This window comes from Octodon degus, unplaced genomic scaffold, assembly GCF_000260255.1.
Source record: "Octodon degus isolate 3935 unplaced genomic scaffold, OctDeg1.0 scaffold00002, whole genome shotgun sequence".
Lineage (NCBI taxonomy): Eukaryota > Metazoa > Chordata > Mammalia > Rodentia > Octodontidae > Octodon > Octodon degus.
Genome location: NW_004524578.1, coordinates 4,882,982 through 4,898,427, shown reverse-complemented (window position 1 = coordinate 4,898,427; position 15,446 = coordinate 4,882,982). Strand labels below are relative to the sequence as shown.

Below are 15,446 nucleotides of genomic sequence, written 5' to 3'. Positions count from 1 at the left end.
CTCAAGCCGACTCCAGCCAACCCTCCAGTGTCAGAGACAGCTTCCGTCTGTGAGTGGCTCTTCTCAGACTTCAGCATAGGGGAAGAGCGCACTCTGGAAACAACTGCAGTTTCAGGACACAGTGATCATGACGCCATTCACAATTTCACCTGTCTGCACCATCAGGAAAAAGACCCGTGGAAAACTTGGGCTGTGACAGTATGTGAAAGGTCAAAGATTCTTAACTTTACTTACTTGGTAATTGGAATTTTACACATATATGCCAGCTTATTTATTTTACTAAGGTTTTAGCTTAATTTATGCTGCCCTCATTAAGGAGAAATTGTAAGGAGATAGATATTTTATATCTATATATCTATATCTATCTATCTATCTATCTATCTATCTATCTATCTATCTATATTGTGGTATGGGGGATTGAACTCGGGACACTGCGTTTGCCAGGCAGGCACTTATGCTACTGAGCTATCTCCCCAGCCATATATATATACATATATATATGCTGAAAAAAATCATATGATTCCCATCTGAGAAACTCAAAGTATAAATAAATTAAAGAACAAAATAAAACACAGATGACAGGAAATAGGCAGATGGAGCTTTGGCAAATAGGAAGGGCCTAAGAGACGGGGCAGAAGGGGAACTTCATGGACAGCCCCCCACAATAAACCTACTAATAGAAGTAAAATTTACTAATAAAACACGTACCAATAAAAATAAACATGTACTAATAAGCATGTACTAATAAGACTGTACTAATAAAATGGGTAGTAATAAAAACAAAATAAAATAAAGTGGCAAGAATGATGGGATAAAGGGAAGAAAATTAATGGCAATGTGTATTTTTCTATAATAAATCTTTTAAATTTAAACACATTTTGATTTGGACTGTATAAAAAAAAGGTCAGTGCATTGAGGGCACAGGTGTTCCCAGAAGAATAATAATATAACCACATTAGAGTCTAGAGGGAGTTTCTGTGTATTCCTCTCTTCTGCTTCTCAGCTGTGATCTGCATTTCCTCAAGATTCAAAGCCAGGGCCCGGCCAGATAGCTCAGCGGACTAAAGTGCCTGCTTAGGCAGAGCACATGGGCCAGGGTTTGATACCTGGGGTGTCGTGCCAGCCCCAACCCCAGGTGTGCTGAGACAGCGATTGAGACTGGGCGTGGTGTCGTACGCCTGTAATCCCAGCACTTGGGAGGCTAAAAACAGGAGGATCACTATGAGTCTGATCTATGTAGCAAGACCCTATGGACCCTGTACTAAGTATATTAAAGAAAAAAAAGATTCAAAGCCAGGAACAATCTGTTGAAAACAATATTCTTGATGTCAACTGATCCACTCAATGAGCTTGACTCCAGGCTTTTTGCCAATAAATAGGTCAAACACTCTCCTCCTAAATCAATCTTTAAAAATATACATACACACACACTATCCCCTACCTCTGGGCCCATGCTTGGGTCAGGTCCCTCAAGGCACATTCCAGAGGCCCTAGGAAGCCCCAGGCTGTCATGTGGATGGTGCCGAGCTGAGTAGCTGGCTGTTATACAGCCTCTGCTCTGAGCAAGTGACATCCAGGCGCTGCCACCACCCTCCTGGCGTGTGCCTTCCATGAGCTCCTGGCTACACTTTTGCTATGACTCTGGAGACCAGGGGAAACTCGTGTGTGTGTGTGTGTGTGTGTGTGCACGTACACATGTGTATGCCTGTGTGCGTGTGTATTTAAAAGTATTATCTTTCCTGATCTGTCACTCTACAACACTTAGCACTTCAAACTAACTTTTAGAAAAGAAAGACGCGATGTCCTTGGGTTTTGGGTTTTTTGTTTTGTCTGACTCTTGTGGTTTGGGGATCAGCTCCACAAAGAAGGATTTCAGTGACCACAGTGATTTCCAGAACAAACCCCACTCTGATGTAATGCCAGAGTAGCAAGGGACATTGCCTTCCATGAGGAAGGACATGGCAGTCTTGTTCCCTGCTTACATTCCTGTGCCTAGAACAGTATCTGGTGCATCAAGATATGCGCATCGAAATGCAGAAAAGGACACTGGTTATCTGAGCCTGTCATTTGTTGGATAAGGTGGAAGACATTCAGCGTACCTTGGTTTTTATTCCTCATAACTACGAAACCCTATGTGCTGGGATGTTATAATAACTGACTTACAAATGAAGAATACTAAGCCTAACTCGCCTCGCTCACAGGAGCAGCAGGAAGTGGCAATTCACACTCCAATCTGTCTTTCTAGTCCACCTTCTCCCACCACGTACCACATCCAACAGTGGAAGGGAATCACGGCTGACTTTGGCACTTTTATTATAAAGTTGAATACGGAGCTAGATTCAGAAAGTCCTCCACACGACAAGGACACCGGGGACTGATGAAACAGGGTAAGAATGAAAGAAGCTCAATCAGTATGTAAAAGGGCAGTGAAGTTTAAATTCTCACTTCCCTGCTATGCCACCACTAAAGCTCACTAAATCTAAACTCATCCATCTGCAAACGGCACATTGTAAGACCCATCTCTCTGAATTAAACGAAAGTACATACAGACACAATAAGGACTAATAAATGTGGGTTATAACTAAATATCATAATGTGTATTATAAATAGTAAAAGTAAATTATTAACCCAGAATTATCTTCAAACTTATATAAATTAATTTGATATTTTATTAAAAGACATGAATATTTTAATGAAAGGACCACACAATTGTTACCCAGGTGAGTGTATACCTTTTCTCTCTCTCCAGTCAACAATTCTACTAATGAAATTATAAGAGGAAATCCCTGCTAAGAGGTAGCGGACGTGGGGGCAGAAGTGAAAAGGTAAAGTTTAACATTTTCAACTCAGGTCTGACAGTGAAAGCCATGAAATACTATCAACAATGAAATAAATTACTATTCATCATCAGGGGCACCCCAAAGGTTTCTTTTCCCAGCTCCATGTAAAGATTTTCAGAAAAAAAAACTAAAAATAAAACATTTGCCTGATCCAGAAAAAATGAAGTTGTGCTTTGACTCCACGCAAAGCTGACAGTTTTAAGCTGAGCAGTTCATTCTTCTGGCATGACACAGCGCACTACACCTCTCAAGTGAGGACCAGCTAGGAAATTCCGTCACAGCGAGGTGAGGCAGTCCTAGGCACTGTGACCCGAAGGCACTGTGAAGAGCTCTGAAGTGCCCTTGGGCTGCCTCCCAACCAAAATCTGGGGTCAGCTTTCGCACTTCAGCGCTGCACTGGCGTCAGGCTTTTCTGATAAACCAAGCTGTGCTGAGCGTTCAGCCTCCTCTGGGCTTTCCCCATTCCTTCAATCAATCAGCCTCAACTAGCCCAGGAGCACATCAGACAGGCCAGAAGCGCACATTCAGATGGAGCGCTGCTCTCCACTAGTCGACAGGCTGTAGGCAATGCTCTTCAAGCAGCGGGATTTTCATCATGTCCTCTCTGCCTCTCTCCTCCCTCTCTCTCCCTCCCTCTCTCTCTCTTGCTCGCTCGCTCGCTCTCTCTCTTCTGTCTCTGTGTCTGTCTCTGTCATTCTCAGTCTGTTTCTCTCCTCTCTTCTGCCTCTCTCTGTCTCTGTCTGTCTCTATCTCTGTCTCTCTGTTTTTCTGTCTGTGTCTTTGTCTCTGTCTCTCACTCTGTCTCCATTTCTCTGTTTCTGTGTCTGTCTCTGTCTCTCACTCTATCTCTCTTTGTCTCCGTCTCTCTGTCTGTGTCTCTCTCTCCCCGCAACACACACACCCCGTCCTATGTACACACACAGAGCGGAGACCAAGGCCAACCTGCTTGTCATTTCTCCAGTATGAATGCACACCGTCGGTGAGCTGGCACCTACCTTTCCGAAATGTCAGTCTCCAGAAGATGCTCCTTGCTTGTGAAGAGTACTCAGAGCGAAGTCTCCGGTGTTGTGGTCAGCTTTGTTCTCGGGAGCAACATGTCTCATCTATGTACGTTTTGAAATTCTCTCACAGACCCACCCTGGAAAGTTGCAAGTCAAGATTTCTGAAGGCAAACTGTGACGTAAGGCAAAGCTACTGGATGCACTTTCAGGTTCTTCCTGATGGGATGTTACTTCCTGTTTCACCACTTGAGGAGGAGAAAACTGGAGTTCGGCAGACTTGAATTACAACAGCTTCTACTGCCTCACGGTTGTTGCATTCTGATGCACAGTCATTAGTCAACTGCTGAACAGGATGATCTTGCTGTTTTAAAGGAAGAGGCTTACGCACTGGCCAGAAACTTGAAATACTGCTGAAAACCCTGCACTCTGCTAGGAGCTGGTTTGACAGCTCTAAGTACTCTCTAGAGGTAAAGAATACTGGGGGGGGGGGGGTGTTTTGCTAACCAGCTCACCACGTTCACCACTACCACACCACAAAACTCATCCATTATGAGGCATAAGTCCAGGCCAGGGAGATAGCTCAGCAGACTAAGTGCCTGCTTAGCCAAGCACAGGGACCAGGGTTCAATCTCTGGCACCACATGTCATGCAGGTCCTGCCCCTGAGCCTGGGCATAGTGGCACACACCTGTAATCCCAGGGCTGGGGAAGCTGACAACAGTACGATCAGTACGAGTCCAAACCATATAGTGAGATCCTCTACCAAATACATTTAAAAATAAAGAAAAAGAGAGAGAGATACCCAATGTGATTTCTATCTTTCCCAGTAAATAAACAAACAAACAAACAAACAAGAAAAAAAACCTTTTTAAAACTATGTAACAAAGAGCTGGGGATATAGCTCAGCAGCATAAGCGTCTGCCTGGCAAGCACAAGGCCCTGAGTTCATTCCCCAATATGACTACTACTACTACTAAAACTATGTAACAAAAAATAGCCTGACATTTTTAGAAAAAATTATATGTAACTTGTTTTTATTTTGGTTTAAGTCCCAAAAATCAATCATCACTAAGAAAGACCAGTATATTATTATCAGGAAATAAACACAGCCTGCTGGAAGTGCTTCAGTTTCAAATCCCAGCAAGCCAGTGTCTACATCTTCTAGGGCAAACGTGAGGTGCTAGCCGTCTCGGGGCCGTTCTCACTTTCTCTGGCTGAAGATGAAACAGCTATGGGCTTGGGTTATTTAAAGGTGCTTGACAAGGAAGAGAGCTTCAACAAGTTGATTCATGAATCACTTGCAAACCAAGGTGCTGTGGGCGGGGCAGCAAGGCCAGCTCCTCCAACAGCCTGATTCAGAGATAGCCTTAACTTCTCTCAGCTGAGGACAGGCACTTCCCCATCAGTTCACAGACAACAGCAAAAGGGAGATGGGATGAAGGTTAAAGAAAAAAAAAAAGCACCAGTTTCAAATCCATTTAAACTCCAAGTTCCTCTTATTTCACTAAAGAATTTACTTCAAAGGAGGGCTGATAAAAGCCCTTTCACTCAACATCTGCTCATTTAATTTTTCCTAGTTGCCTTTCTCTCCACTGGTTCTTTTCTCTATTAAGGAGCCTATGAATTTAAAGTCTTTGCCTAGAAGGACAGAATTTTTCACAGCTGCTTCACCAGATGGGGAGAGTGAGCAGCCCAGCCCCGTCTTCCTGGCCAGGGGACTGCTGCCCAGCCCCAGGCTTCCTCTCAGCAGCCTTGGTCCACTTTCTTGCAGCTGCCCCTAACTTATCTTCCTAATGAGAATATTTTCTTTATTTTCATTTGTCTATCCCTTGCTGCTAAGCCTGTACCAGCTACCTTCCTGTTAAGGGACCAAGACCAAACTCCAGAGCATGACACACAGTGCGGTTGTAACCCATGGCTCCAGGACTGCATCTCCTTTTCCCCACCTGCTGCATTCCAGGCAAAACGAGTTGGAAGCCTTTGTGCCTTTGGTGTGAGCTATTCTTCAAAAAAGAAAAATAAAAAAAATGTACGGGGGATTGAATTCAAGGCCTTTGCACTAAACTACATCTCCAGCCCTTTTTATTTTGGGACAGGGTCTCACTAAGTCATTAAGTAACCCAGGCTGAGCTTGAACTTGTGATCCTGCCTCAGCCTCTCAAGAGTACTGAAATGAGCTGTTCTTTCTATTTGCACTGCTCTGAGAAAATCGGGCTCCTCTCTCAAGTTCCAACCTTCAGGTCTCCTACTGTTTAGGCCCTACCTCACAACACCTCCCGGCCTGGTGCTAGCTGTCCTATTCCTGTACTGAGGTGGGTCTTCCATGGTACCTGGCTATTCAAAGCTTGCTAAGCATCTGCCCCCATAAGCTACACTAACCCTCACCACTATAGTCCTTGAGTCACTGGGGAGAGGCAATCCCGCCTTCGATTGTAAAAATGAGCTATCATACAATCTGTGCTAGGGACAGGAAGGCCAGCAATCTGGAGTTTGCTGGCAAGGCCTCTGTGGGAGCTGAGATCGACATGAGCTGAGCACAGAGACAGCTCCAGGCCAAGGAGGTGACAGCAAACTCCAAACACTAGTGTCCTTCCAAACACTAGTAGTTCTTTTCTTCTCTTTCAGTCTTGTGCCCTATAATACATTTATCAGTGCATAGCTAAGCAAGAGGAGAGAACTTCCAGAGTGACTAATGAAGGAGCAAACACCATGAGGAGGTGTCACTTTCTTCTAGAAAACACTTAACTGTCTCATTTTATGAGCTAACTATCAGGATTACATCTTAAGTCCTTGCTAATAGGTACTAAATCATTAAATCAATTCAAGAATGTTAACAATTCACTGCACTGCAGAAAGTAAATGACGTATCTCTGACAAATGAAATTTGGACAATTAAGAATGATATTAAGTGCAGGAGGAGGGACATGTACACAGAGCAAGCTTGTCAGTAAAGGTTGTAAAAGTGAGTTCGTGCGTATAGTACCCACCTCCCCAGTGCCCTTTACCCAGGAAAGTAAGGGAGGGGGTAAGAGAGAAGTAGGGGAGGTGGTAAGTGAGGGCCAGAGGCAAACCTAATCAAGGGCTCTAGAAGGCCACTTAGTCACTTGGAAGGGAAAATCAGTGAGCAAATTACAGGAACATGGACTTTGGGCACCATCAGGAAAAGAACCAGGTATTATGCCAAAAGCTCCATTATACAAGAGCAAAGGGAGCACAGCTGCATGGAGCAACGCAATTTCTGATAGTCTAACCTGCATGCAGTGCTTTGAACCAATCCTTAATCAAATTTCATTTTGTAATCCTGGGTATTGAATGCAGGGCTAAGCTACATCATAAAAGGGCTGATGAGCCTTTTCCCCATGGACTAAGTTGCCTAGCTTGGTCTCAAACTTATGACACCCTGCCCCAGCCCTCCACGTATCTGGGATTATAGGCATGTGCTCCACACCAGTGCTTTCTCAACAGAAGACAATCCCTTTCAAGGAACTTAATGAACACAGTCTTGGTCATACTGTTCTTAACCTAGCCTGGCACATTTTCTTTGCTTTTACTGTCAACAAACTTTTTTTCCTTCTAACATTCAATTTTATCTTTTAGACTTCTCAAATGTTAAAGTCTGTTCATAGACAGGAATTTTAAATTGAAATGCTATTCAACCATGTATTCTTCAATAGCTTTGTGGGAAAAATTCCTAAGAGATAAAATGAAACAAGTTTAAGTCTTCACAAATACTTGCCCACTACATTCAAAGCTTTTGATAACTTTAAATCCCCAGATCAAGCCAGATGTGGTACATACCTGAAATCCCAGCTATGGGGGAGCCAGGAAAACTGCAATTTTTTTTTTTTTTTTTTTTTTTTTTTTTTTGGTGGAACCAGGGATTGAACTCAGGCCCTTGTGCTTGCCAGGGAAGCACTTATTCCACTGAGCCATCTCCCTGGCCCCAAAAACTACAAATTTAAGCCTACCTTAGAATACACAGTAAAACGCCATCTCAAAACAAACAAATCTTTTTAAAATACCTGGATCAAGACCTGAACCAATTGAATGTTAAGACTACATCTCCTTGACATAAATACCACCATCTTCCACAAGGATTCTCCCAAATCCCCAGGTGGATCACAGGAGCCGAATTTCCTCTCTCCTCCTCCCACTCTACCCAGCTGCCGCGCTTACCCTGGCCTAGTTTTGAAAGGCTGCCTGGTGGCTAATTTGCAAGGCCACTTTGTGAAAAAGTAAGAAAACTAAAGAGGAGATCACCCCGAGTTAAATGATCAAATGGGCATCACACATTGGGTCCCTTAGGTCCCCTCCCTCCCCTGAAACTTTGATTCCCTCTCCTGTTTTATCTTTTTCCACCTTATCTCCTTCTAAGTTCATTTTATTATTTGTTTACTGTCTGTCTGTCCCCCAAGTAAGCTGCACAAAGGTCAGAATTTCTAGCCTATTCAGCACGGAACCATTCCTGGAGCTAGGTCAGCTCTCAGTGTCAGCAGAGCATACGTATGTACCTATGCATAAATGAGCGCATTGGGGCCGGGGAGGATGGCTCAGTGGAATAAGCGCTTCCCTGGCAAGTGCAAGGGCCTGAGTTCAATCCCTGGTTCCACAAAAAATAAATAAATAAATAAAAAATAAATGAGCCCATCTCTCCCTCTCTACCACAATAGCTAGTTATTTTTTCAAGTGTCTGTTGGGCTCGTTTAAAACCTGAAGAGAGTGCTGTGTGTCACGGCAGTGGCCAGTTTGTTTGTTCTGTTTGAGACAAGGTCTCATGCTGTGTGCTGTAGGCTGGCTTCAAACTCACACTCCTGCCCTGGCCTCCCAAGTGCTGGGATCGTAGGCTTCAGCCACTACACCTTGAAAAGGTGGCCAGGTCTACTTCAAGCTCCCCGGGAGGGGGAAGATTACTCCTTGGAAAACTGAAGTCTGTCTTTTATTGAGAAGTGGACACAGAGAGCTCTTACAGAGTCAATCTGGCACACCTTCTGGGAGCGTGCAGTGCTGCTCCACACAAGGTAGACCACCTGCCACGTGAGGAGGACTTCCACACAGCTGTCTCCCAAAGGCCAGCCAGCCTACCACCTGCACGGAGAGCTGCCAGATGGTATTGGCCATGTGCACAGACAGCTGTTAGCACAGGTGTGGCTCTCAGTGACAGTGACAGATTGCCTTGCTTCCAACCCAGCTTGAAAGGTCGGCTGCTAAGCCCTGTCCCCCTTAGTGTTCATGGTGTTGATGGCATTCTTAAACTCTCAGTCCCTCAGGTTTGTCACCTGTCAAACGTGGAAAGGAACAGCATGATTTATAGTTGCAAAATCAATAAATAAGTTAGTGTGTATAAAAGCCCTTAAAATGATATCTGGCAGAGTAAGCTCTAGGTAAATGTTAACTATGACTATGGCTCTGATAAGGCTCCAATTAACAGATTTCATTTATAAGCTTTTACTCTTATTTTACATTGTAAGAGACTTTGCTTTTGCATTTAAACTTTGTTCCTCCAATTTATTTTTACTTTATTTGGGGGGATATTTGAAACAGTCTCAATATATAATCCAGACAAGTTTTGAACTCACTATGTAGCCCAGGCTAGCCTTAAACTAATGAAGATCCTCCTGCCTCAGCCTACGAAGGGCTGGGATTATAAGTGTGAGTTACCACACCATGCTAATTTCTCCAATTTATTCCTGAGGTGAAGGGCTATATAAAGTTTCCAAGTTACACCCATTACTCTTCTCTGAACAAAGTATTTACTCAATAAGTCATTCTGCAAATGTTTATTTGGTGCATACTATGTGTGAGGCACATTATACTTTTTGAAGAAGCAAAAATCTAAAGAGTAAAAACACAGTCTAACCAGCAAGGCAGATATAAATACACCCTTACAGAGATGAGCAAAGCATTCATAGGCTTACTATACAGAAGGAAACATCTGTGTGTGTGTGTGTGTGTGTGTGTGTGTGTATGTGTGTGTATGTTGTGGATATATTTTTATGCTCAAACCCAACTGAGGAGATGGACTCAGGCACTTGCCACTTTATGTTCTATATTATGCTCTACATATATGAAGACATAAGTCCTAGATTTCAAATGAGCAGTTAAAACTATTTCTATCACCTGAAAACAAGTAATAGGAACAGGTAGATTGGGCCGGCCAGACAGCTCAGCAGATTCCAGTTCCTGCATATGCAGACGCAGGGACCAGGGTTTCAACCCCAGCACACCATGCTGGCCCCACCCCTGGGGCACGCTGAGACGGCAATTGAGACTAGGCATGGTGGTGCACGCTTGTAATCCCAGCACTTGCGATGCTGAAAACCAGAGGGTCACTAAGAGTCCAATCTGTGAGACCCTGTAGACCCAATACCAAATACATTAAAAAAAAAAAAAACAGGCAGATAAAGTTTTCATCACCCCAAATAATGAGCCCCAAGGTTGCCTCAGTCTGTAAGCAGAGCTCAGTAGGACCAACCTCTGTAACCTCTTCATCTGACGTTATGCCAGGCATCTTAGCAGATGCTCTGTATGCTGTGAGTGGACTTAGGAGAGCGGCACTGGTAAGAAGACCCAGAAGGGGAATGATGAGTGTCTGGGCAGACATTTGTGATGTTAACAACATGTCATATGTGAACAGGACAACAAGGAAACAAAATGGTTATTATTCAGCCAGCCATCACTCATCCAACATATATACTGTGTAAAAAGCTTGAAACAAGATAAGGACAATGTCCTTGATGTCAAGATTATGATCTACCTCTGTCCTCTCCTTCTCAGGCCCATGACTGACCATACCACCTGCTAATGAAGAGCTGAGGAGAACGGCTTGGAAGCCTGAGGCACTCAACAATGGGGATCTCTCTTCAGTCTATGGATTCTTTGATGAGATTATTTTTTTTCAAAAGTGGGATGAAAGACATGTGAAGAACATAAGCTAGACTAAGTATCAAGATCATTTCTAAGAACAAGACACCTATCTAGATCTTCTGCCTTCTTATTAATGATAGAATTAGTTTCTACACAGAACACGAGCTATGCAGGAGATATGATGTCAGCGTGGGCTTGTGTGGGACTGTGGCTGTTCAGCACACTTGCAGTCTCTCTTGATCATTTCCAGATTGTCCTGTTTTCAGCCTCCCCAGTTCTGGGATTACAGGCATGCACCACCACGCCCAGAAGTGGCTGACTCAGTGCAACTAGGGGCAGGGCCAGCACGGCATGTGGGGCCGGGGATCGAACCCAGCTCTCTGCACTGGCTTAAGCAGGCGCTTAGTGCACTGGGCTATCTCACCGGCCCTACATCCAGATCGTCTCTAGAGTCTAAACCAAATGTATTTCCCGTCTTCCACTGCTTTATACTGCTAAGCCTTCAAGAGTGACCTGATCATTGCAAGGTAATTGAAAGTGGTGCTGAGACAGACTCTAATCGTAGGAAGCTGTTTTCTGCCCTCCTGGTTGCTGCTATCTGAACATCTCAAAGCACAGCCCCATCAAGTTACTTCTCTCTACACAACTTATGGCTTTTAGAAACTTTAATTTTTTTTGTGGTGCTGGGGATCAAGCCCACTGCCTCAGGCATGCTAGGCAAGGAAAGTGCTCCACCAAGCTCCACCCCCAGTCCGGTAGTTATAGTGTTCTGACAGTAGCTACATTAGATTAACTTCTATGACTTTACTTCCTACCCCCCAAATGTGATCCCCACCTTATTTTCCACCATACCTGATATTAATCGTCCCTTCCATGAAGCCCCAGGCCCTCCTCGCTCTGACCTTGGCTCGTGGAGCATCTTTGATTCCTCCTTCTAAGCCCTTCCCATATTCCCTAGGAAACTGTGCCTCTCAAATCAACCTTTCCCATTCTTGAGCCTATGCTTTTATCCAAATCATACCCTTAGCTCCATCTCATATGCAGCCCTATTCCTTATTAGTACAGCACAAACTGCTTCTGCATACAACTGATTCAGAAATGTGTGCGCGCGTGTGTACTTGTGTCTGTATTTGGGCATGAACCTGCCTCTGATAGGCTTTGAGCCATATGGATCCAGGTCTCCCCCCAGAAACGCATGGAGCCTTTCAGTGTGTGCTAGAACATACTAACTTACTTTTATTTGAGGATAGTATCATACTTTTATCTAATGACAACCCACGCTTCTCCCTCCATTTTAAACTTTCATGCCTTCTTCTGTTGCTCTCCCATCTTCTGTGATGTTTTCGGTCATTCAACAACTATTTACTGAACGCCTCCTATGTGTCTAAGAACAGTGAAATCATTATGAACAAGACCAATGTGGTCCCTGTTCTCTCTTCACTTATTGTGGGCAGCTTTGCCTATGGCTTGACAAAGCAAACACTGCTTGAAGGGGGACAGCCACCATCTCTCTCAGGGGGAGGCAATCCACAGAGCAACTCAGTGACACCAGTGGCCCACTTCCTCAGAAGGGCTCAAAGGATAGGAACCAAAAGTCACACACTTTTAATATAAAGTATAAAGTTTTTCCCGCCAGCTTCTACTGAGACCTTCAAACAGGAGAAAGCATCCTGTTCACCGTCTTGACCACACACTACTGAATGCTGCTACAAAGTGTTCTTTAGGATGGAATGATTTCTTTTCACTTACCTCTTTTCAGACCAATGCCTCACTGTGTCATAAAACGCACTTGTCAAAATTTAGTTTCTCGTCAAACAAACTAGGTACACATTCAGTATATTAAAAACTACTGTGTCACCACATGATGAGATCAATAGTTTGTAGCTGGGTGCAATGGCACACCTCTCATTCCATTGCTGTAAAAGGCTGGGCCTGGTGGCATACCTCAGTAATCAGCCACTCCAGAGGCTGAGGCAAGAGGATCAGAGGGCGAGGCTAGCCTGGGAATTAGTGAGACTTTGTATCAAAGTAGAATTTAAAAAGGGGATAAATATATCATAGTGCAATGGTACAGTGCTTGCCAGCACTACACGACTACCACCAACAGTAACAATTTATAATTACTATCATTATTTTTTAATGTATTTAATACAGGGTCTACAGGATTGCACTACACAGATCAGACTCATAGTGATCCTCCTGTTTTCAGCCTCCCAAGAACTGGGATTACAGGAGCCCGCCATGATGCCCAGTCTCAGTCGCTTTCTCAGTGCGCCCTGGGGGCTGGGCTGGCACGACACCCCAGAGATCAAACCCTGATCGCCAAGCCTGCCTAAGCAGGCACTTTACTCCACTGAGCTATCTGGCTGGCCCAACAATTTATAATTACAATGCTCATTAATTTACACATTTATTGAGCTCCTATCAAAACATGTCATCAGCAAGTTTCACAAAAATAAAAATAGTTTACTTGATTATATTAAACCACCTGCAAAACCCATGTTCAAAATGGGATACTAACCATTGACAATTAAACATCTGCATTAAGCAGAAGATAAATGGGACACTGACTGGGAAATTATCTCTTAGAAATACAGTCCTAAGTGTTAGCTATTTAAATCCTGAAAATAAAATTAACCAGTCAATTGATCAATAGATAAAAATACAAAACAAAAAATAATATAAAGATTATATAAAGATTTAGTACTTCAAGTTAAAAAAAAATTGTCTTTTTGACACAGGGTCTGGCTATACAGCTCAGGCTGGCCTTAGGCTCACTTTCTAGCCCTGACTGATTTCGAATTCACAATGATCCTCTTGCCTCAGCCTCCAGAGTGCTGGGATTACAGGCATGTGCCACCATGCCTGGCTTTTAAGCAAAATGTTTTAAAAAATCTTTTACCAAACCTGAAATAAAAATGATGTGACTTTATTGAAGAAACCCCCTCACCCCCAAGAGCATACTGTTACCCAGCTCCCAAGCCTTCCACAACGTAAGAAAATAACTGGAACACACCAGAAACTTCTTGGGCTACTAAACTTCCTTACTTGCTTTCATCAGGAACAATGTAAAGCAAAGGCCTTCATACGGTCACACAGCTCAACAGTGGAGGACGGAAACCTATAATTTATGCACATTCTCATGATAACAGGGATGACTACGGCTCTTGGCTTCTACAATCAGCAACCCGAAGAGTGACTGATCTCAGGTACTGGAGCAATTCTGCCATTCCGTTCCGTACATATCAGGGATGATTCACAGTACATATGAATCACAGTACACGTGTGATAGGTCAGACATCCAAACACACACCATGCCAATACTAGGCAAAGTCAGTGTAAAATATGGGGCTAGGGCAAAGGTAACATCTGACTTTACTACAGTTGCAATCATGTGAATAATTAGTATTTGAGATCAACTACTACTACTGCAAAGGCACTTTCTGCATATGTAACATATTTATCCTGGTAGAAATAAGTAATCTATACTTAATGTATTTCATAATAAATACATTTTATATCATAATATTACATATAGTATATAATATGAGTGTACATAACTTAAACTATGTATCTTAAACCGAAGTTCCACAAAATAATATTTATCTATGCTATTTGTGCTGTGGTCTATTGTCTATTCTACTCCAAGCTAGACTCAATTTTAAAAATGTTTGGACCCATTAATGGCATTTTCTGATCCATTAATAGATACTGCATAATTTACAGGGCAGTGTGTTACTCTTTCTACCACTTCACATACTACTTCATTTTTTTTTCCTTTATCTCGGTTGACTGGAAGACATTTTCTTTTCTCTTTTGGTCATGGGAGTTTCTAGGGCCTGCCACTTAAACGCAGGGCCTATCACGTCTAGCCCCAAGACATTTTCTGATGGGATGAAAGAAAGTTTGTGGTAATCGACGAATACCCCAGAGTGGCTCAGGCTTCCAAAGCATGCCTACACGCAAGAAAGTAGTCCCAGGGCCCAGGAATCTGGTGGCTCCTAGGTACACACTGGACCCTTCACAAATATCCTTGAATTTTAAATAAAGGTGGGTGTGTTATTGTTTGCTTATAGTCACAACATAGGGCAATACTTTCACTTGAGAATTCATCCGTTAACAGATGATACTCTGCATAATTTACAGTGAGTTACTCTTTCTACCGCTTCACATACTACTTAATTTTTTTCCCCTTTATCTCGGTTGACTGGAAGACATTTTCTTTTCTCTTTTGGTTGTGGGAGTTAATGGGCCCAAACATTTTTAAAATTGAGTCTAGACTGGAGTAGAATAGACAATAGAACACAGCACAAATAGCATAGGTAAATATTGTTTTGTGGAACTTCGGTTTAAGAGGCATGGGTTAAGGTATGTACGCTCATTACATACTGCATATAATATAATATAAAATGTATTTATTATGAACTACATTAGATATAGATTACTTAGTTCTACCAGGATAAACACGCCGCACGTGCAGGGCCTCCTAGGCACAAGGCCTTCTAGAAGGTTCTGCGGGCCCGGCCGCACGTTCAAGCCGAGGCCGCAGCCCACGCCTCGGGGCTCCCCACCGAACACCCGCGTGAGGCCTCGGCAGCAGCCGGGCCACAGTCCCGCTTCCCGCACGATGGGGGTTACTGTCCAGGCGGGAGCTGAGCACCCCACAAGGCAGCGACGGAGCCCGCGGGCGCCGCAGCCGAGGCCCAGCCAACGGCCTGCAGGGCTGCGAGCCGCACGAGCCG

At 43.6% G+C, this 15,446-nt stretch overlaps 1 protein-coding gene across 2 annotated transcripts in view; it reads right to left on the bottom strand.

The window, feature by feature from the left end:
• Positions 1–15,446, bottom strand: part of Cers3 (ceramide synthase 3) — a 127,027-nt gene that overhangs the window by 111,326 nt on the left and 255 nt on the right. The window contains exon 1 of one of the 2 annotated variants that reach the window (XM_004623252.2): positions 3,836–4,019. The exons of the other annotated variant lie outside the window; for it this stretch is intronic. The gene's annotated coding sequence lies outside the window, so the exon portion shown is untranslated. Of the gene's footprint in view, positions 1–3,835; positions 4,020–15,446 lie in introns of those variants that run through there. 2 annotated transcript variants of the gene reach the window in all.